General features: G+C 36.2%; 1 long non-coding RNA gene across 1 annotated transcript; it reads left to right on the forward strand.

The window, feature by feature from the left end:
* The first annotated feature begins 1,163 nt into the window (after nucleotides 1–1,163).
* On the forward strand, nucleotides 1,164–22,054 carry LOC131381038 (uncharacterized). Its single transcript, XR_009209452.1, has 2 exons — nucleotides 1,164–1,242; nucleotides 21,776–22,054. It is a non-coding gene; the product is annotated as an uncharacterized LOC131381038 (long non-coding RNA).
* The last annotated feature ends 1,582 nt before the right edge of the window (nucleotides 22,055–23,636 follow it).

Genomic DNA, 23,636 nt, shown 5'->3' on the forward strand with positions numbered 1-23,636 from the left:
GGAAGTGGAAAGGAAATGTTGGTTGTTGCTTGGACATGGAATGAATTTTGTCCAAATGAATCATTCTACAGGACAAAGAGTGAATTACCTAAAACACAGTACCTATATGAATTACAATAATCATAGAGGAAATAATTATGTGAAGGCAAAATCTTTTGAGGGGGTGCCTGGGTGGTAGGTTTCAAGTCTTTCCAAACAATAAGCAATTGTTAACTGTATATCCCCAATACACTTATATTTATTGATTATATACAACATACATATACAACTATCACTAGCTAATATCTCAGGGCAAAATTCACATTTGGGGCAAGACAATTCATTAATAACAGTGGATATAAATTGATTGGAGGGGCACACTGTCTTGTCAGATATGATAAGATCGTTAATTTTTTCTCTGTAATGTGGTGAACAAAGAGCTTATATTAGGAGTGGGAGAAGTGTCATCTCTGCCATTTTCTTGTTGTTTATATATGCTTGCATAATTAATATTCTCTTTGATTCTCACAGCATCTTTGCAGAAAAAATTAAAAAGCCAGGTGCTCGTTTCGAAAGCATGAGCATAAACTAGAAAATATAGTCTGGAAATGCACTGAACTGGGGACACACTCCAGTAAGTTGTAGTGTGACAAATGAGGAAAGAGAGGCCACCACTGTTGATCCCTTCACACTGTGGGGGATCACACATGCCCTCTTCCCTCAGAGCATGCGGGCCAAGTAACTGTCAACTCCTATATTAAACACTGGTAAATATTAATTCCTTTTGACTTTTAAGATAAACATTTTTTGTTAATAAAAGTGCTGGTAGGCCGGAAGTGGTGGCTCATGCCTCTAATCCCAGCGCTTTAGGAGGCTGAGGCGGGTGGATGACCTGAGGTCAGGAGTTCGAGACCAGCCTGACCAACATGGAGAAACCCTGTTTCTACTAAAAATACAAAATTAGCTGGGTGTGGTGTTGCATGCCTGTAATCCCAGATACTCAGGAGGCTGAGGCAGGAGACTCCCTTGAACCCGGGAGGTGGAGGTTGTAGTGAGCAGAGATTGTGCCATTGCATTTCAGCCTGGACAACAAGAGCAAACTCAATCTCAAAAAAACAAAAAAAGCTAGTAATTTCTTCCTATACCCCAGTGAATCATCTTTTATGCCCCAATAGGTATGCCCATCTCATTTTGGAAACCCTTGATCCAGAAGATCAGCCCAGTTTCAGGCATCTATTAGCTTGATATTAATTCTGAAGAAGGGTAAGTTTGTCCAAATAATTAAAGGCTAAAATGGTGATAAAACCTTTAGTAAGCTTTATTTCAGACGTTCAAAACTTGTTTGAATTTGGGCAACATGGAAGTATCCAGATAATGAATGAATAATAAAGCCACTATGGGATTCCCTGTAACATAAACTGGGGAGAGTGACATCTGCCTTAATACATTTTGATACATTAAGGTAAAAATATTTAACACAGAAGAATTAAGGAAGAGAAGCATGTGACTGGTTTTAAAGTGTTGAAGGACAGATGTAATCTCCTACTTGGTGGATAGTTATTATAACTTCTATGTCTAGTGGCATGGCCAGCTAGAAGCACTGGCTGACTCTCTTGCTAAAGAAAACTGGATGAGTACCATATAATATACATAAATAATCTTCGTAAAGGCACTGATGAGCTGGCAAGAAGATGAGGATTCCTGAGAGGTCAAATACTGAGTGAAAGTAGGAACCCAGAGTGGCAAGCTGAGCACAGTGAAGCATGTTCACACAATGCCCTGAAGCTGGTTGAACGTCAGTGACTTCGAGTGTCAGCTTTCATACTGCTGACAGGAGGTAAAACATAGGTCCTACGTAAGGAGGGGAATTTAATCAGGGGACCTCCAACATAAAGCTAAAGCCCCAAAGGTTCATAGCCTCCAAGCAAGTGTGAAAAAGAAAAACCTGTCTTCCTAGGGGAAATTAGAAAAATGGCCTCTTTCAAGTCTTGCTGGTGGGAAGAGAATAAAAATATTTCCTGAGTATTCTCAGTCATCAGTGTGTCACCTAGGTTTGTGGCCCCAAAACATGCTATCTGGGTATGCTGAAAATCTAAAGCCAATAATTAGGTTGAAAGGGGTCCTAGGTGAGCTATGCTCATGTGTCTAGGACAGAAGACACGAATCTGGAGAAACTCGCTTAAAACTCAGACCAAAATAATTTCTGTGCATATTTAACTTCCAATAAACATGAGCTCATAATCAGGAAATCAAATAATACCTGTGAAAACAATACACCATGAACATGAGCCAACAGAGACAGATCTGCAAAGGCTTTCCAAAATTTAATTGGAAATATTTTTATTCCCATAATTGTATTTCACATACTGTCAAATAAATATGTTTTATGTATTTAAAGGGATAAAGTAAGAGAATATAATTAGGAGTAAATTGCAAGAAACTAAAAATTTTTCAAACAAATTTAAAAAAATTAGACATAATAATTGAAATGACAAATTCAATGGATGGCATTGATAGCAGATTAGACACAGGTGAAGACAGAAATTATGTAGAATGCAACACACAGAGAAATCTTAAAAAAATGAATAGTTAAGAAACATGTAGGTAGAGTTTCAGAAGAAAAGAGAGAGGATGCATGGGAGAAGGAACATATGAAGAAATGATGGCCGAACATTTTCCAGAAAATGAGAAACACACTTCTTAGATATGGGAATTTTAAAGAATCCCAAGAATAATAAGTAAAAATAATTCAGGACCAGGCACAATGCTCCTGCCTGTAATCCCAGCACTTTGGCAGGCCAAAGTGGAAGGATTGCTTGAGCCTAGGAGTTCAGAACCATCCTGGACAACATAGTGAGACCCCATCTCTATAAAAAAAAAGAAAAAAAAATAAGAAAATTGGCTGAGTGTAGCAGTACTCACCTGTAGTCCCAGCTACTTGGAAGGCTGAGGCAGGAGGATCGCTTGAGTCCAGTAGGGTCAAGGCTACCTACAGTGAGCCATCATTGCACCACTGCACTCCAGCCTGAGCAACAGAGTGTGAGCCTATCTCAAAAAAAAAAAAAAAAAAAGTAATTTCTGTCTACACTCATCTTAGTGAAACAGTAGAATAATGAAAACAAAAAGAGGATCTTAAGGTCAGCTAGAGACAAAAGAGGGGTTACCCATACAGGCAAAACAATTAGACTGTGACCAACTTATTAGAAACAACAACGAAAGCCAGAAAAACAGTGGAATGGTACTGTCAAGGCGTTCAGAAAACCAGGAAGTTTATACTCTGTGAAAATAATTTTCCAGAAGAAAAGGATGAAAACAAATTTCTAACAAATACATATTCAATGAGTTTGACATCTAAAGAATATACCTCAGGCAGGAGGAAAGTCATCCTAGGTGGAGAAATTTGGGATGCAATAAAGATTTTTTAGAGGTAGTAAATAATAAGTAAACTTAAGCAAAAGTTGACGATAAGACAAGAATGATAAAATTTATAAGGTTAAAAAGTAGAACTAAAAAGAGGGCAGTAAGAATATTGAGAAGTAGTTACTGGAGATAGCATTCTATGGTTTACATGGTTATCTAGTTGAAGATGAGTATATAACTATATGGTTAGATAGTTTAAGAAGATGATATATTAACTGCAGGCTTTGATAAAAGTTAGCATATGTGTTACTTTATTGGGATAATCCCTAAATGAATAGAAATAAAGTATGCAACATCTAAATTAGTAGAGGAAAAAAATGAAAAGAGAAAAATACCTAACATAAAGGTGTAAAGAAATAATAAAAAGAAACTTTAAAAGCAAGAAAAATAAGCATAAATAATACAGTAGAAATAAACCCAAATATATCAGCAATATGAAATAAATATACCAATCTAAAAATTGTCAATTTGGATTTTAAAAAATTCTTAACTGTATGATGTTTATAAGACATCTTTTAGCATAGGGATACCAAAAAGTTAAAAGTTAAAAGAAGGGATTGAAAATGAAACTCTCTGCAAAACCAAAAGTAAGCGGGGAAAAGAGCAATGTCCAGTAAAATGGACTTTACAGCAAAAATAAAGAGAGAAACTCGAGATAAAGAGGACAACTTCATTATGCTAAATGTTCATAATGTCAATTAACCAGGAAGATATCATATTTTAAAAATTGGATACATTTAATACTATATCCTCAAAATACATAAAATAAAACGATAAAATTGCAAGAAGATATAAATAAATTCATCATCATTAGTTGAAGAAACAATGCACTGTTCTGAGTAATTAATAGATCAATAGATTAAACAGACCAGAAAGAAGACTATGGAAAATTAGAATAGTATAAATAAGAAGCTGTTCCCAATGGGTATATGTAGAACATTATACTCAGCAAATGGGAAATGTGTAGTCTTTTCAATCATATATACTCAAAGTATTGAAGGAAACCAGACATTTTTTCATAAAATTAATTCATCAAATTCTAAAGATTAGTATGATATAGGACATATTCCCTGGGCACAGTAGAATTAAGTAAGCAGTTAAAAATCAGAAAATCCTCATGAATTTTTAAGGTAAGAAACATATTCTACGTATTATCCAGATAAGAGAAGAAATTTTAAGAAAAATTAGAGAAACTTAGAACTAAAGAGTAATAAAAATACAATACAAAATTTTGGTAGTCTAAAGGGAAATTATTAGCATTAAATTATTTATATTGGGGAAAGGAAAAATATTAATAGGTAACTAATTAACTCAGGAAGTTAGAAAAAAAACCATAGAATGAAATCAAAGAAAGCAGAAGGAAATAAATAGTAAGAATAAGAGCAGAAATTTAATGAAATTGTCACTTATTTGTGGGAGCTAAAAATTAAAAATTGAACTCATGGAGATGGAGAGTAGAATGATAATTAACAGAGGCTGAGAAAGGTAGTGGTGGGGAGAGTGGAGATGGTTAATGGGTGTAAAGATATAGTTAGATAGACTGAATAAGATCTAGTATTTTATAGCACAACAGGGTGATTATAGTCAACAATAATTTATAGTACACTTTGAAATAACTAAAAGAGTATAATTTAAATGTTTGTAACACAAAGAAATGCTAAATGCTTGAGGTGATGGATACCCCCATTTACCCTGATGTGGTTATTATGCACTGTATGCCTATATCAAAATATCTCATATATCCTATAAATATATACACACACTATGTACCCATAAAAAGTAAAAATACAGTTTTTAAAAGATTTTTTAAAATTTAATAAAATTAAAAACAAATATACAGTAGAGAGGACTAATAAAAGCTACCTAAAGGAGAACCAATCAAGAAAAAAAGAGGAAGATACAATGTGTGAAATTAAAAAAAAAATAAAGAATGAAAAAGGGGGCTGGGCGCCGTGGCTCACGCCTGCAATCCCAGCACTTTGGGAGGCCGAGGTGGGCAGATCACGAGGTCAGGAGATCGAGACCATCCTGGTAACATGGTGAAACCCTGTCTCTACTAAAAATACAAAAAATTAGCCAGGCGTGGTGGCACGCACCTGTAGTCCCAGCTACTTGGGAGGCTGAGGCAGGAGAATGGTGTGAACCCAGGAGGCAGAGCTTGTAGTGAGCTGAGATCACGCCACTACACTCCAGCCTGGGCAACAGAGTGAGACTCTGTCTCAAAAAAAAAAAAGTAAAAAAAAAGAATTAATAAGGGAACAAAATTATAGTTTCTTCAAAGATTTAAACAATAAGAGACCATTATGAAAATCTTCTCTACTAATTCATTTGGAAATTTATTTAAAGTGGAAAAGCTTTAAGGGAAATATAGTTTCCCTGACTCAAAAGAAACGGATACTGAGTAATCCAACAGAATCAAAGAAACGGAATCAGTAATGAAAATCTTTCCACAAAGAAAACACAGACCAGGTAGTTTTACTGGAAAGTTCTATGAAACATTGTAATGAACATAAATCTAATCTTATGCAAACTATTCCAGAGTAAGAAAAAGCAGGAACATTCATCAACTCATTTTATGACGCTAACATAAATTTATACTAAGACCTAAAAATGGAGAGTTGTAGGCTAACCTCATTCAGAAAGAGGTAAAAATCCTAAATAAAATAATAAGTCCAGCAATATAAAGAGATAATACATTATGATTAAGTTGGTTCTATTCTAGAAATTTAAGGTTGCTTTGTCATTAAGTTAATTAATGATTTTCACCATATTAAAAAATTAAAGAGGAAAAGTATATGATTATCTCAAAAATATTTTATAAAATTTGCAATAAAAATTTTTAGCAAATTAGAAAAAGAAGTTTCTCAACCTAAAAAAGGATATCTATAAAAGTTCTACAGACACTACCACACTTAATGTCAAACTAAAAGCTTTCCTTTTTATATCAGAAATAAGAGAAAGGGGCCTAAATAGCATTGATTTTATTAAAATTATACTGAAGGTCATATAAGCTGTGATAAAGTAAATAATATATAAAAGATGAAAAGGATGAAACAAAACTCTTTTTATTTGCAAATGGTATGACTGTCTAGTAGACCCAGAAGAATCTACAGATAAATAGGAAAAACTGGATTAGACACAGATTTTGGTAGATACAAAAATCAATCTACAAAAAAACACATTTTTATTAATGAGCAGAAAATGTTAAAATATAATTTACAATAAAATCAGAAAACAGAAATAAATGAATACTACTTGATTCAAAGACAGGGAGAAATACACCGAGTTTATATGTAGGAAGACTCAAGGTTTCAAAGATGTCATTTCGCTTTGAATTGATTTGTAAATTCTGATTTCTAGAAATTCAGACAAAAAATTCCAACTATTTTTTCCTGTAAAATTTATCAAACTGTTTTTTAAAATCATATGGAAGAACAAATGTCCAGAATACTCAAGATGCTCCTGAAGAGAAGACTAAGTAAAGTGAAAAGATTTGCCCTACCAAAGGTTCTAGAATTTTTTTAAAGGTATAGCAATCAGGAAGTATGGTATTGACACAGCATTGGACAAATAGATCAATGGTACAGAATAGAGAGCCCAGAAAAAAAAAGAATAACACATTTGGAAACTTGATCTGTTATAAAACTTGTATTACAGCTAAGTAGAAAAATGATGGACTTTTCAATATATGGTGCTGTGACAAATCACATGAAACAAAATTAAATTGAACCATTCTTCATACATACATAAAAAATTGCAAATATACCTACGGGTGAAAAACCTTTCAGAAGAAAATATAGGAGAAATCTCCCTGACCTCAGAATAGGGAAATATTTTTCAAAATTAGACAAATGCCACTAACCACAATAAAGAGATTCAACTGTATGAAAATTAAGGTACTATGTTCATCAAAATGCACAAAAAATAAAGTGAAATAATAAGCCACAAAGTGAGAAAGGATATTAGTAACACATATGACTGACAAAGGATTAATAGTACAAAACACATAGGAACTAGAAATTCATAAGTAAGACAAAAACATAGTATTAATATAAAAATAGATTTGAAGAGGTACCACATAAAAATGGAAATAGAAATGACCAATAGACATTTGAAAAGATGCTCAAACTTCTTAGTAGTTAGAAAATTCAAAATCACAATACATCAAGTGCTACTTGTCACATTTGCAGAATATAAAACATCTAACAACGCCAAAGATTTGTAAGAATCTGGAGCTTCAGGAACTCTTATACCCTGCAGGTGGGAGCCCAAAGTGGTAAAATCATTTTGGAAAACTATTTTGCATTATCTAACAAAATTTAAAATGTGCACACTGTGGAACACTCTCCCTCTGATATCCACATGACTTCTGCCTCATCTCCTTCAAGTTTTTGTTCACATGTCACGTGCTCACCACGTTACTCCTTCTGACTACCTTATGTAAAATTAGAAACTGCCCAGACACTTCCTATTTCCTCCCAACTTCATTTTTCTCCATGAAACTTATCACTTTCCAACAGATATAATTTATATATTTATTTTGCCTCTTTCCCTTTACTAGTACATAAGCACGTGAAGGCAGAGACTTCTGCCTGTTCTTTTTTATGGATGTGTGCTTAGAGTATAAAATACTGCCTGACACAGAAAAAAACTCGTTGAATTAAATACCTTATGGTCCAGCAATTCCGCTCAACACATACATCACGGAATAACACAAAACAGGAGACATGCACAAGAATGCTTGTAGCAGTATAACTTGTAATGGGAAAAAACAAAAACACAACACAACAAAACATTTTTTTAAAAAAAGTCCTTAGCTGTACATCAACAAAAGATTGAATAATACATTGTGGAATATTCACATAAAGGAATATTATATAGCAATTAAAATAGACGATGTATAACATCAATTTGAAAACCTAACACTGAGCCAAAAAAAAGTATCACAAAAATATAAACAGCATGAATCCATTTATTTAAATCATAAAAACTCGCCAAACTAAGTAATGTATTATTTAAAGCTACAAAAAACGTAAAGATGAACAGGGAGTTATAAGTAAGCGATTCAGTGACATTTACTCTTGAATGAAAAGGAATGCCCATAGGTAGTATTGGTCTTCATTCTAGTGATACTCTCCTACTTTACACTCTACATATGCATGCAATTGAAGCAATAAGTTTATCAGAGCCTGTAAGTTCCTACTGGGCTTATTGTGCTGAAATATTTAAAAAGTAGATTTCACCCACAGGTTTTAATGTGTTTGGAAGTAGACTAACTTCTGAACTATGTAAATATTCCTTGTTGAATTGAGCAGCCTTTAAGAAGCAGGGTGGCCACAGGGTTATTTGATTCGTTGGGGTTCCCACAATCTCTATTATCTCTAGACTCCCACAGACCACTGCACTTTGGGATGGAGAGCCTGAATAATTCAAGTCCCAGCTCTGATGATACTAACCAGTTGCTGTCATGTTGGCAAGAAGCACTTTATACAAAGGAGATTTACTAAATTTTACAGTGATCCTACTATGAGAGATAGTATTATTATGTCCATTTTACAGATAAGAAAACTGAAACAGAGAAATTGAGAATCTTGCTCAATATCCATAGCTGATAAATTTTAGAACTAAGATTCATGCCCAGGTCTGCCTGACTCCAGACATATTTTTTTCCTGTCAGTCAGTCTCCTCTTAGCTCCCAGAGCTTTTGCTGTTCCAGCTAATTTGTTCCCTCTGTATCTCTCAGTAATTTTCCATATATAAAGTATTTTACAAATTTGACCCAAAGGAAGAAATTGGGTAGAGAGGAAATTCACTGTTTCTGCAGGAGAAGGGCTGCAGCACACACCCATCTGTTGTTTACTGAGGCTGAGAAGGCTGAACGGCTCCCAATAAGCAGTGTCTGCCTTCTGCATTTTGCTCTTTGGAAGATGTTTCTTGTCCTGCCCCTCACCACCCACTCGCTTCTGTCTGGTTCCTCTTTTGCTGGCCCTCTTCCCATAGCAGTTAATGTTTGCCCTGCAAGTGCCAGAGCATTCATCCTTTCTTCCTTGAATGATGTGCCCATTTGCATATCATGCAAACAGCCCAGCTGCTGAAGTCCCAGTTAGGGTAAATAACGGTCACAGTGTTTATGCTGATTCCTCCTGGGGCCTTCTGGAACCTGCTGCACAGCTCCAGGGGAGAAAACCATTTTGTTGGAATCTCTGCTCTGATCTTGTGACATCATGAATGAATACTTGTGCTAAAAATGCACATGTAACCCTTTCCGTGTAAATATGTGCTTTTGAGCCTGATGACGTAGGAAGGTTTGTAGATGGAGACAAAATGGTCACTATTATTTTTGCTTTGTCTAACTTAATTGATTTTTACTTTGGAATATGTTTTCTAAGTATACATTCATTTTAAAAATTCAGTAAAAACAATAATTTAACATAATTCCACAAACATTTAAATATTGTTTTCAAATGTAATCAGTTATACTCTTTATGTATCTAATATATCAATTTTATAGTAACTTAATGCATGGCAATGATAAAAGAACTTAACAAATGGCAATGAAAAAAGAATCAGTAAACTTATACTGAAACAGATTACAAGGTTTCTACCACCATTGATTTGTTTTTTACTTTCTTTATTATCCTTTCAATTAAGTTTTTTCTCTCTTATTTCTTCCCAGGAGTACAGCTTACACACCAAACCTAGAGTGAGAGTAGTCGTTTCTGGACCAGCTGAAGCTGTAGATTATCTAGTGGGATACACTCCTGGTTACAACTACACTTTTTCTGTTACTGTAGAACCATTCAATTTGTTGGCTTTGAACTAAATACATTTTGTTTTTTGTGATCCCAGTCAGTGCTCACATATGATGCTTATTTTGAATCTCATTTTTGTAATATAGTCTTTTTTGAATTTTTTTCATTTATCAATTAAGATGTACAGTCTCTTAATATTCATTTTTATATGAATGCATAAATATTTCTATTTTATTTTAGGTCACATATACTTTTAAATATACTTATATATTATATATAATTATATATTATACATATATATAATTCATTTAACAAGCTTCTAAAAATCTGATCATTAGTCATTTAGGGTCAGCCTAGGTGAAGCTCTGATTTAAAAAAAAAGTCAACAATAAGATTGTAGAAGCTGCCAAATCTCCAGAGAGCCTAATGAAAATATCTAATTATTTTACATTTTAATGTTCTGGTTTATATAAATGTCGTTGCCCTAGAATGATTTTACCAACAACTGTTTTGAATTCCAGGACTTGAAGTGTAGGAATTTCAGGTAGAAAGAGTGAAAGTTAAGTCACAAATTTATATGTTTATTCCAGCTCATTCATTTCTTTAATTAATGCTTACTGTATCCCTGTGCTGGGCACTGTGGAGGCCGTAGAAATCAGACTAGCTACCTACACTGCAGCACACAGCCTTGCTAACACCTCTGAGAAACACACTAAAATGGGTGCACATGTTGGCCAGCAAACCCACACATGCAAGGAAAATACTTTTCTTTTTTCTTACTCTACAACTTAGTTTTTGACTCTACTCTAATGTTAGTATGTCCTCTTTGGTCATCGTTTCTATCTAAGTTCATTCTTGTGGTGATCTCATCAAGCCCAGTGGCTTTACCTACCATCCATATGTTGTTGGCTCCCAAATGTGTCTGTTCAGTCCTGACCAATCCCCTTGGATTCCAGATCCCTGTGTTCAACTGCCTGATTGAAATCTCCACCTGGATGTCTAACAGGCATCTCACACCAGACTAGCACATAACAGATTCCTGTTCATCCCTTCCAAACCGCCTCCCCCTGTACACATCATCTCAACTAATAGCAACCACATTTCAGTTGTTCAAGATAAAATCTTCAGTGTCATCCCTAACTTCTCTTTTTCTCCCACCCCACATCTGATCTGTCAGCAAATTCTCTTGGTTTGATTTTTAAAAAAGATCCAATGTTCATCTACTTCTTACCACCTCCACTGCCACCATCCTGCACAAGTAAGTCATCGTGATCTCTCACATGGTTTTATTGCAAATAGTCTTCTAACTAGTCTCTCTGCTTCTGCCATCCCCCTTCACATCCAGTTCTCCCTGTCTTAGTCCCTTCCTGCTGCTATCACAAAATGCCTTCGATTGGGTAATTTATAAATAATAGATATTTGTTTCTTACATTTCTGGAGGCTGGGAAATCCAAGATCAAGGTGCCAGGAGATTTGGTTCTGGTAAGGGTTCACTTTCTGCTCCATAGATTTCTGTGTCATCACAGGGTAGAAGGGTAGAAGGGTAAAGAGCAGAAAGGATGAAATCGCTTCCTCAAACCCTTTTATAAGGGCTCTAATGCCATCCATAAGGGCAGAGCCCTCACGGCCTAATCACTTCCTGACAGCCCCACCTCTTTTTTAAATATATTTTAAATTTTATTTTATCTTATTTTTTTAATTTTTAATTTTAATTTTTTATTTTACTTTAAGTTCCAGGATACACGTGCAGAATGTGAGGTTTGTTACATAGGAATACATGTGCCATGGTAGTTTGCTGCACCTATCAACCCATCATCTAGCTTTTAAGCCCTGCATGCATTAGGTATTTGTCCTAATGCTTTCCCTCCCCTTGTCCCCCACCCCTCGAGAGGCCCCAGTGTGTGTTGTTCCCCTCCCTGAGCCCAGGTATTCTCATTGTTCAACTCCCGCTTATGAGTGAGAACACGCAGTGTTTGGTTTTCTGTTCCTGTGTTAATTTGCTGAGAATGATGGCTTCCAGCTTTATCCATGTCCCTGCAAAGGACATGATCTCATTCTTTTTCATAGCTGCATAGTATTTCATGGTGTTTATGTACCACATTTTCTTTATCCAGTCTACCATTGATGGGCATTTGGGTTGGTTCCAAGTCTTTACTATTGTAAATAGTGTTGCAATAAACATACGTGTGCATGTGTCTTTATAGTGTAATGATTTAAATTCCTTTGAGTATATACCTAGTAATGGGATTGCTGGGTCAAATGGTATTTCCGGTTCTAGATCTTTGAGGAATCACCACACTGTCTTCCTCAATGGTTGAACTAATTTACATTCCCACCAACAGCGTAAAACTATTCCTATTTCTCCACAGCATCGCCAGCATTTGTTGTTTCTTGACTTTTTAATAATTGTCATTGACTGGTCTGACATGGTATCTCATTGTGGTTTTGATTTGCATTCCTCTAATGATCAGTGATGTGAGCTTTTTCCATATGTTTGTTGGCCACATAAATGTCTTCTTTTGAGAAGTGTCTGTTCATATCCTTTGCCCACTTTTTGATGGGGTTGTTTTTTCTTGTAAATTTGTTTACATTCCTTGTACATTCTGGATATTAGACCTTTGTCAAATGAGTAGATTATTCCACCTCTTAATACCATCACCTTGAGGTTTAATTTCCAACATATGAATTTTGAATAACACCCATATTCAAGTCATAGCCTTCCCCCTTCCACCCTTGCCAATTCTCCTGTCAATTCTCAAAACAGAGTGTTACTGTTACAGTGTAAGTCAAATGATGTTACACCTCTACCTGAAAGCTTGTAACTTCTCCACTCAAAATTCTGTAGTTCATTTAGAGTAAAACTCAAAACTTTATTTATTGTTTGTTTGTTTGTTTTGAGACAAAGACTCACTTTGTTGCCTGAGCTGGAATGCAGTGGCCCAATCACAGCTCACTGCAGCCTTGATCTCCTGGGCTCAAGTGATCCTCCTACCTCAGCTGGAACCACAGGTGTGTGCCATCACACTTGGCTAAATTTTTTATAATAGAGATGAGATCTCCCTGTGTTGCCCAGGCTGGTCTCAAACTCCTGGGCTCAAGTGATGCAGGAGGCCTGACTAGGCCTCCCAAAGTATTGGGATTACAGGCATGAGCCACCACACCTGGCTCCAAAACCTCTTTCTGATGGCCTAGAAAACTACCTCATCTCTCCCTACCACACCAGACTCCTGATGATTCTTCTAACACCCAGGAACAATCCTGCCCCAGGAAATTTGCTCTTTCCATGTCCTCTTCCTGAAATACTCTTCCCCCAGGTATCCATATTGCTAGGTCCACTTTCTTCAGGTATTTGCTCATAAGTCATTTTCTCAGTGGAATCTTCCCTGGAAATGCTACTACGATTTCAATCTCCATTTTTAATATTCTTCTTCCATGCTTACTTTTTTTCTCCCTCAGCACTTATCACTAACATTTTAAAGATTTTACTTAATTTATTTTGCTTGTAATCCATCTCCCCCACTAGAAGCAGTTATTTTGTCTGCTTTGTTCATTCCTGCTCCTGTTACCTGGAACAGTGTCTGGAACCCAGTTGGTCCTCAATAAATATTTGTTGAGGGAAAGAAGGAATGAATACCAAATGAGTAATTGATGTCATTTGTACCATTGTGTCATTGTCATTTTTGTGACTGCAGCTATTTAATAGAAGATCTTTCTCCCATTAACTGGTTTCATCAAGCACTATGTCTCATTTACCCTCATTCCATTTTACTAATCTTTCTGATCCTGGGTGATACCTCATCTAGATCTTTCTGTGACAGTTTGTAGAATCCCATCTCCAGCAATTGGCAAAACGATGTGAGTGACAAGTCTCCAGTGCAGCCGGTTCAGGGCAGATCCAAGATTCCTTCATGTTCTATCAGAAGAAGCAGAGGGAGGGAGGGAGAGCGAATGGACATGTGAGAGAGCAGCTCGAGTCACTTTGCTGTTCTAAGGCAAGATTGCTATTTCTATTTGCACAGATTTTAGCACAAACACCTGAATTTTGTCTCTTTTAGTCATAATTTCTCAGACACAGCAAGGAGAGGGTGGCTTTTAGCACTTTGGTTTTGCAGGTCATTTCCATTAAATTGGTCCTCAATTCTCTGTAACTATTACTAAATTCTTAAAATGGGGTTGGGGGGGTTTTTTGAAGAATGAGTGTTACTTTAAAACATCATGACTAACTTTAGGACCTCTATCCTAAGGCAATAATGACCAAAGATCCATAAATGGGGGTATTAATCACAACTCTATTTGTCATAGTGAAAATTAAAAGGCTAATTGATTATAATAGGGAAATGTTAATTAGAATCTTTTACAGCAATTAAAATGGGTTTTTTGCAGAACTTTTGATGGCAGAGTGCTTAGAAAATTTCTTAAAATTTGGTTTATCTTCCTGGGAGTGATGAGGAAAAGAGAGCACATCTTAACCTGCTTACAAACTGCAAGTGCTTTGAGAAAAAAGGCAAAACAATAGTCTTTAACTGGTCAGGAAGTCCTCACCACGAGGACGGTTTGGTTCCCATGTTTATTGAATATTGTCCCTTACAAGAGAGAAGTTGATTCATCACTAAGATCTCTATTTGGAAGAACAAAGTCTTAGACATGAAGGAGCCAGTAAGAAATATGCTCCATTTCTGATCCATGGATCAGAGAGGAGGGTGGAAGTAACACTACAAGTACATGCCCATATAATTTATTGTCCAAAATGGAGTACTTCTGTGAGTGAAACAAGGTGTTATTAATAACATCCCCCGGAAAAACACTTATAGACTAGGACTGAACAGCAAACCAACATGAATGGTCACTGCTATAGGTGGAATGTTTGTGTTCCCCTCAAATTCATACAGTGAAATCCTAACCCCCAAGTTATTAGTACTACAAGGTAGGGCCTTTGGTAGGTTATTAGGTCATAAGGGCAGAATTCTCATGATTGGGATTAGTGCCTGTATCAAACAGACCCTAGAGAGCCAGCTCCACCCTTTCACCACCTAAGGATGCAACCAGAAGTCACCTTCTATGAATGAGAAAGTAAGCGCTCAAAAGTCACAAATCTGCTGATGCCTTGATCTTGGACTTCCCAGCCTCTAGAACTGCAAGAAAGACATTTTTGTTGTTTATAATCCTCCAGGTTCATGGTAATTTGTTATAGCAATCTGGATGGACTAAGACTGTCACCTAGAGAGATGATCTTGCCCAGAGAAGCCCTGGAAGGTCTCAGGAGTGTGGTTTCAGGGGACATTATCTCTGGCCCACCTATCTTCGTGGAGAATGTCTGGATCACTAGAGAATTCGGCCTCAGGCCACAGGTTCAATACTGAGGAGAGTTGGGTGGTTGGAAACACTTCCTTGCTTACCCAGTGCACTCAATTTTTCCGTTTTTAAGGTGCCTGCATTTGATCCACACAACTGACAGGGTTAGGGAAGTTAGATTAAACTGTTATTCCTCTGTTCAGAAATCACTTGAACACCTGAAAACATGTCTATTAAATCAGTGTTTCTCAAACCTGTTTGAGCACAAAAATCATATGGCGGTGTGTGCGTGTGTGCGTGTGTGTGTGTGTGTGTGTGTGTGTGTGTGTGTGTAGGTAGGGGTGCTATTAAAAATGCCAATTGTTGGGCCTACCTCAGACTTTCTGAGTTGATTCTCTGAAGGAGGATTCTGAAAGATCCATATTTTAAACATATTCTTCAGGTTATTTTATTCCATAGGCAAGTTTGAGAAACACTATATCATATTAAGTTTTTAAAAAGTAGGTTGGGGAGCAGATAATCAAGTATTAAGATATATATATACACATACTCACACATACATATATATATATACACATATATATATGCATATATATGTGTGTGTGTATATATATATATATATATATAAATACTTGATTATCTGCTCAGATAAGATGTGGTCTTGCTCTGTCACCCAGGCTGGAGTGCAGTGGTGCGATCTTGGCTCACTGCAACCTCAACCTCCCAGGTTCAAGTGATTCTCCTGCCTCAGCCTCCTGAGTAGCTGGGATTACAGGCACGTGCCACCACACCCAGCTAGTTTTTGTATTTTTAGTAAAGATGGGGTTTCACCATGTTGGTCAGGCTGGTCTCAAACTCCTGATCTCATGATCTGCCCACCTCAGCCCCTCAAAGTGCTGGGATTACAGACATGAGCCACCGCGCCTGGCTAAAATATACATATATATGTGTGTGTGTGTGTGTATATATATATATGTGTATATATATATGTATATATTTTTTTATATGTGCATATACATGGACCAGGAGGAAGTGTTAACATTAACAGGGTGATAATCTCTGATATGTTCTACCCACTTATTTGTACTTTCTACAATGTTTACAATGAGTTACATCAAACACAACAAAAGCATTATTTTAAAATTATCAAATCATTTCTTAAATGTAATTATAAGCCTGGTTTATTCTTTTTCCTCTTTATATGAGTGAAGTACTCTGTATTATATGGAGTAGGGTTATTCCCCTGAGATTTCTCATACTCAATGACTTTCACGCAGCTGTGCAGGTTGTGCACTGCACAACTCCAGGTGGTGTCAATTACACTGTGTTCTATTGGATGGAACCTTCTAATGTTGTGCAGTGTGCACCTCTGCCTCATTACCTGAAAAGTCATTTATCTTGGATTGATTCTTGAATTAGAGATTATATGTAGAAAAGCAAGGCAATTTGTCAAGGCTTATGATTATTTAGCTACAGGCATACCTCAGAGATATTCAGGGTTCAGTTCCTGACCACCACCATAAAAAAAAAATCACAATAAAGTGAGTTACACTAATTTCCTTTTGTTTCCCAGTGCATATAAAAGTTACATCTGCACTATTATCTATTAATTATGCAATAGAATGATGTCTTAAAAATGTAAATACCTTAATTAAAAAATAGGTTTTTTTGCTAAAATGTGCTTACAATCATCTGAGCCATCAATGAGTCATACTCTTTTTTTGTTGACCCATGGTCTTGACTTGATGTTGATGGCTGCTGAAAGTTGGGGTGGCTGCAGCAGTTTCTTAAAATAAGACAGCAATGAAGTTTGCCATATTGATTGACTCTTCCTTTCAGAAAAAATTTCTCTGTTAGATGTGATGCTGTTTGATAGCATTTTACCCACAGTAAAACTTCAAAATGGGGGTAAGACCTCTCAAAGCCTGCCTCTGCCTCAGCTAAGTTTATGTAATATTCTAAATCCTTTTCTGTCATTTCAACAATGTTCACAGCATCTTTACCAGGAATAGATCTCATCTCAAGAAACCACTTTTTTGGTTCATCTTCAAGAAGCAACTCCTTGCGTTAAAGTTTTATTATTAGATTGTAGCAATTCAGTCATGTAGTCAGGCTCCACTTCTCATCCTAGTTCTCTTGCTGTTTCCATGGCATCTGCAGGGACTTCCTCCACTGAAGTCCTGAGCCCCTCAAAGTCGTTCATGAGGGTTAGAATAAACTTCTTTCAAACTCCTGTTAATGTTGATATTTTGACCTCCTCTCATGTTCTTAATAGCATCTAGAATGTTCTTAATAGCATCTTGAATGTTCTTAATAACATCTAGAATGGCAACACCTTTCAGAAGGTTTTAAATTTACTTCACCCTGATCCATTGGAAGAATTCCTATCGATAACACTTATAGTCTTTTGCAATGTATTTCTTAAAGAATAAGACTTGAAAGTCAAAATTATTCCTTGATCTGCATGGATGCAAAATGAATGTTACATTAGTAGGCATAAAAATAATGTTAATATCCTTGTATATCTTCATCAAAGCTCTCAGGTGTATTGTCAATGAGCAGTAACATTTTGAATTTTTTTTTTTTTTTTTCCTGAGCAGTAGGTCTCAACAGTGGGCTTAAAATATTCAGTAAACCATGCTATAAACAGACATGCTGTCATCCAGGCTTTGTTGTTTCATTTATAGAGCCCAGGCAGAGTAGACTTAGCATAATTCTTAAAGACTCTAGGAGTTTTTAAATGGTAAATGAGCACTGGCTTCAACTTAAAGTCATCAACTGCATTAGCCCCTAATAAGAGAGTCAGCCTGTGCTTTGAAACTTTGAAACCAAGTATTGACTTTTCTTTAGCTACGAAAAGTCCTAGTTGGCATCTTCCTCCAATATAAGGCTGTTTAATATACATTAAAAATCTGTTGTTTAGTTAGCCACTTTTATCAATTATCTTAGCTAGATCTTCTGGATAACTTGCTATAGCTTCTACATCAGCACTTGCTGCTTCACTTTGCATTTTTATGTTATGGAGATGGCTTCTTTCCTACTTCTGTTGGCTCCTAACTTTTCTTCTGTAGCTTCCTCACCTGTCTGAGCCTTTATAGAATTGAAGAGAGTTAAGCCTCGGTCTGGATTAGGCTTTGGCTTAAGGGAATGTTGTGGCTGGTTTGCTCATCTATTCAGATCATTAAAACTTTGTCCATGTCTGTAAGAAGAGGCTGTTTCACTTTCATCATTTGTGTGTTCACTGGAACAGCACTTTTAATTTCCTTCAGGAACTTTTCCTTAGCATTCACAACTTGGCTGTTTGGCACCAGAAGCCTATCTTTTGGCCTATTTTTGTTTTGATATGCCTTCCTTACTACGTTTAATAATTTCTAGCTTTTCATTAAAAATGAGAGACATGCAACTCTTCCTGTCACTTGAACACTTAGAGGCCATCGTAGGGTCATTAATTGTCCTTGTTTAAATATTGTTGGGTCTCAGGGAATAAGGAGGCCTAAGGAGAGGGAGAGACATGAGAGATGGGGGAGCGGCCGGTGAGTGGAACAGTTAGACCACACACAACATTTCTCAATTAAATTTGCCATCTTATCTGGGCTTGGTAGGTAGTGCCTGAAAACAATTACAATAGCAACATCAAAGACCACTGATAATAGATCATAATAAAAGATACAATAATAATAATGGAAAACTTTGAAATATTGTGAGAATTACCAAAATGTGACACAGAGGCACACAGTGAGCACATGCTGTTCAGAAAATGGTGCCAGTAGACTTGATTGACACAGGGTTTCCTCAAACCTTCAATTTGTAAAAAATGCATTACCTGCAAAATGTAGTAAAATAAAGCACAGTAAAATGAGGAACAGCTGTACTCTTACATGAGTAATTAGTAAAGATATTACTAATGTGAAAGAGTCTTAATAATTATACTGGGAAGATTCTTTTACACCCTAGTTATTTTAATAACAGAATTTGTTAAAGCAAATGTCTTGCTGCCAACCATATTTTCAAGCTGCCCAGGGCCTAGGGGAAAAATGAGGTTGATATTAAAAAAGTACTTTAGCCCCATCTGTTAAATCATCACCATATTCACCACAACCCTTTACTTCTCATGGATGTACTGTGCATTTTGGTTTTGTTTATTTCAGCATATGCAGTGTTGCTCTTTTCATGCTCTCAAAAGAGCACCCAGCTAATTCCAAGAAGCAGGCCTTATGGTCACAGCTCAGCTGCATACCTCACCTCTCAGAGGACAAAGCCCCGTTGCCTTCTTAGTCATTGGATGGCTAAAGATTTTATATTAGAGAGCGAATGTGACATGAAGAAGTGACCAGACAAAGCTCTGTTGCACAGGATTATTTATTTTTTCTATACAATTGGTAGAGGTAAGATTTTAAAATAACATATTATTGATATAGGCCATTGGCTGAAACAGAAATGCCTTTTGCACAGAATAGTTCTCTGTGGTGTATTTGTTGTCAAAGTATCTTTGTTACCTGTCTATCAGGGAAAAGTTTTTTCTATGTTGTCCTCATATTTCCAAAGAGCAAGATGATTAAATTCAAGTGCATGTGCATTTGTGTTGGTGGTGGTGTTGGTGGTGGTACTGATGGTGATATGGAGAGTGTTGCTGCCGCCTCAGTTTAGTCACCTTTATAATAGGCCTAGGAATATGAGAAGACTGATGAGGTTGATTCATCAAATTTTGGAGTCTGAGTGAAAAAATTAAATGAAGAGGGTTTTAGTTGTTTGCTCATCTGACAAAGGGGCATTGGAAAGGTGAATATCACCTTGGTCTCAGACCGGAAGATGGCAACATAATCTCAATCCCTGGGCTTAATTATAACTCCATACTCACTGGCCCTCTGTTTTACCACACTGAGCACTATTTTTTCCTTCATAATGTGGTCATCATATTTTCCTTCACAGAATTAATAAGAGGATAACATGAGATAATTAGTCTAAAAATAAAAATGCTCTATAATACAAGGTAGTAATAATAATTCTTGCTATAATCTATGGAATACCTAATGTATGTTGGGCATTGAACTGAGTGCTTTAAATACATTTTCTTAAATCTTCAAATTCTCTTGTTAAGGTAGGTATTACTAACTATTTTACAGAGAAGGAAACAGGTTTAGAGAGGTTAAGTGACTTGTCCAAGCTCACAAAGCCTGGTAAATGTCTGAACAAGGGTTCATATTCAGGTCTGTTTGACTCCCAAGCCTATTTGGCATTTGAACTGTTTTTGATATATTTCCTTGCTTTCATTAATCATTGAAGACTCTCCTTGGACATGAACCATCAATAATAATGATGATGCTAGTAATAAATTAAAATATGTATTGGCTGGTTACTGTGTGATGTGCCAGGCACTTTACATGTCCTGGGCACTTTACATGTAACAATCCATTTAATCCTTATAACTATATGTGGTAGGTGCTGTTATTGTCTTCATTTTATAGATGAGAAAATTGAGGTACAGAGAGGTTAACTAACCTGTCCATCCCAGTAAGTGGCCAAGCTAAAATTCAAACCTAGACAGTCAAGTGATTAAATTATTTAGAAGATAAATAAATCACTGGAAAGCAACAAGGGACTTCCTGACTTTTCATTAATAGAATGCATAATGTAAGTTTTCCTTAATAGGTACAATTTACAAAGAGATGAATATACAGTATGCATTTATGTCCCAAAGCCTTGCCAAAATTGTTTCTATTTGGAGAATATTTTGTCTCTCATGAAGTGAAGTTCAAAAATAAGCCACATCTATGTGCATATGTATTCTTTTAACTCTGTAAAAATTACTTTCCTGAAGATCATATAAATTCTTAGTCATATAAACGGTACATTAACAAAATGTCTCCTTTTATTTTGGTCTCAACCTAGGAAGCTATACAAATAAGGGTTTCTTATTTTTCTTATTAATTTTCCAGAAGAGTTTAAGATTTGGAGGCTTGTTGAAACAAATCTTTTTAGCAAGATTAGTTTTAAAGTTAGACATTATGAGTATCAAATTAAGCTGTCAGCCTGTGAAATGATACAGAGAAAGATGTGTTACAACAATCCCCTCCTCTCCAACCTCTGTAGAGATGGGTAAGTCTGAACAGGAAAACCAGAGGCCAGGAATCACATTTTAGTAATTCTTTTCTAGTTATGTCAGATTTCTAGCATGCTATTAGAGACACATGTGTCATCTTCACCATCAACCAACATATCATTGCTGTTTCAAACTGTTACTAGAGCTGTTGACACAGAATATTGTGTCTGTCGACAGCTCCAATTAGCTGGCGTGTCTGACTGGTGACAGCACGGTCTACTTTTGTTTACAGGGACGGTGGGAGCTGTATCTCCGTCTCCCAACCTCCAGTGGCAGACAGATGGATAGAGCTATATAATCATCAATGGAAGCGTGTGATATTCTGTCTTCACAAACCATCGTGCAAAGCAGAACCAACGGCCTTTGTCTGCTTTTAGAAATGACTGCAAGAATCCCTCCCATCTGTCAAGTTATGGGGGTGAATATGTATAAAATGCATCATGTATGTGTACCTGTAGAAAACACTGGATTGGGATGTGCAGAGGAAATAAAGCAAACATTTTTTTAAATAGCCAATGTGATATTTAATTTGTATTGTGGCAACATTAAATATATGTTTGCCTCAGCACTGCTTCTAAAAACATCTTTCATTTTTTTAAAAAAATCAACCAATTAATGTTTTATTATCATTTACTAGTAAAATTACTAGTAAAAATTATTAAACTGCATTTTGTAATTTTTGACATTCTCTACTGTGTATGGCCTTACTTTGACATACAATGGTTACACTGGCTTGGAATTCTCTATGATATGTGATCTTCTCTACTAATTTTCATCCTTTCATCAATGGAGACACATGTCAGAGGTTGATGTTCACAGGCAAAAAAAAAAAAACAAAAAACCAAAAAAACAAAAAAACCACCTTAGTAAATGTATCTGAGGATGTGTGCAGTTCAGAGTACATGGCTTGTAACTCCATTATTTCCAACAGAAAGAAGTGAAATGTGATACAAGTAATTGAGAATGATATAATTATATGGATAGTCTGGAATTATTTTTAAAATGTAAACTGTTCTTAAACTTCTTTAGTTTTTTCTAATTAGTTTTATTATGGCATGACTCAAGACTAACCATTATATGGCTGGAAACCACTAACTCCATTCATTTCCTGTTCTCCGTTAACTGTGACTCATCCCTCAGGTTTCAGCTCAAATGCCATTTCCTGAGAAAACATTCCCAGAATCCTCGCCATACACACTTACAACACTATTCCTTTTATTTATGATATTTATTGCAATTTGGAATGTCCATTTGTGTAATTATTTGACTAACATTTGCCTCTTCACTGAGTCCTATGAGAGCAGAGAACAGGTTGGTGTGGCTCACCACTGAATCTCTGGTGCCCAGTATAATGCCTGGTACTCAGCTGGGACTCAATACAGATCGGTTAGATGAGTGCTATTCAGGTGGATTCATAATAGAACTTCCCATATAAAAGGAATACTACTCTTCTGGTTTCCTAAGACTGGAGCTTCTTGTGAGAAAGTGTGTGGTGTGTGTGTGTGTGTGTGTGTGTGCGCGCGCGCGTGTGTCTAATTACACCTCCCAAATTAGCACAGAACTAGATGTAGGTAGGTGATAGTGGTGGCCAGGGGCTATGTTCCAGGTAGAGGGAGTCGCATGTATGAGGCTACATGTGAGCTTCCAAGAGCCCAGCTCTACACATGGCAGGATTGAAGGGGAGGCCTAAGAAGAGTAAGACTGAGAAAGAGGCCATCAAACAACAGACCATCTACAGCTGTTGGAGGTCAACCTGAAACTCTGTCTTGGAAGACCTTGAGGAAGATTTCTTTTTATCTTCTATTAATGGATAGTAAATATATTAATATTGGTCTTATTAATACTATGTTCTAGCAAACATGGGAATAAGACTCACTTTTCTGAAGCCTGGTTTGATAATCGTATCCTATATATCAAGTGGATAGGTAGCACGAAGGAGAAACAAACATTTGTTTTTTCGTGTGACTGAAATTTTGGAGTTATTTGTCATGGCAGCATAGCCTAGTCTGTCATGACTGATGTGGAAATCTTTGCAACATACTGAGTTATTTATGTATTTCTACATATCAGAGTATATGGTGAACAAAAACCAT

The sequence above is a fragment of the Hylobates moloch genome, unplaced genomic scaffold (assembly GCF_009828535.3).
Source record: "Hylobates moloch isolate HMO894 unplaced genomic scaffold, HMol_V3 SCAFFOLD_13, whole genome shotgun sequence".
NCBI lineage: Eukaryota > Metazoa > Chordata > Mammalia > Primates > Hylobatidae > Hylobates > Hylobates moloch.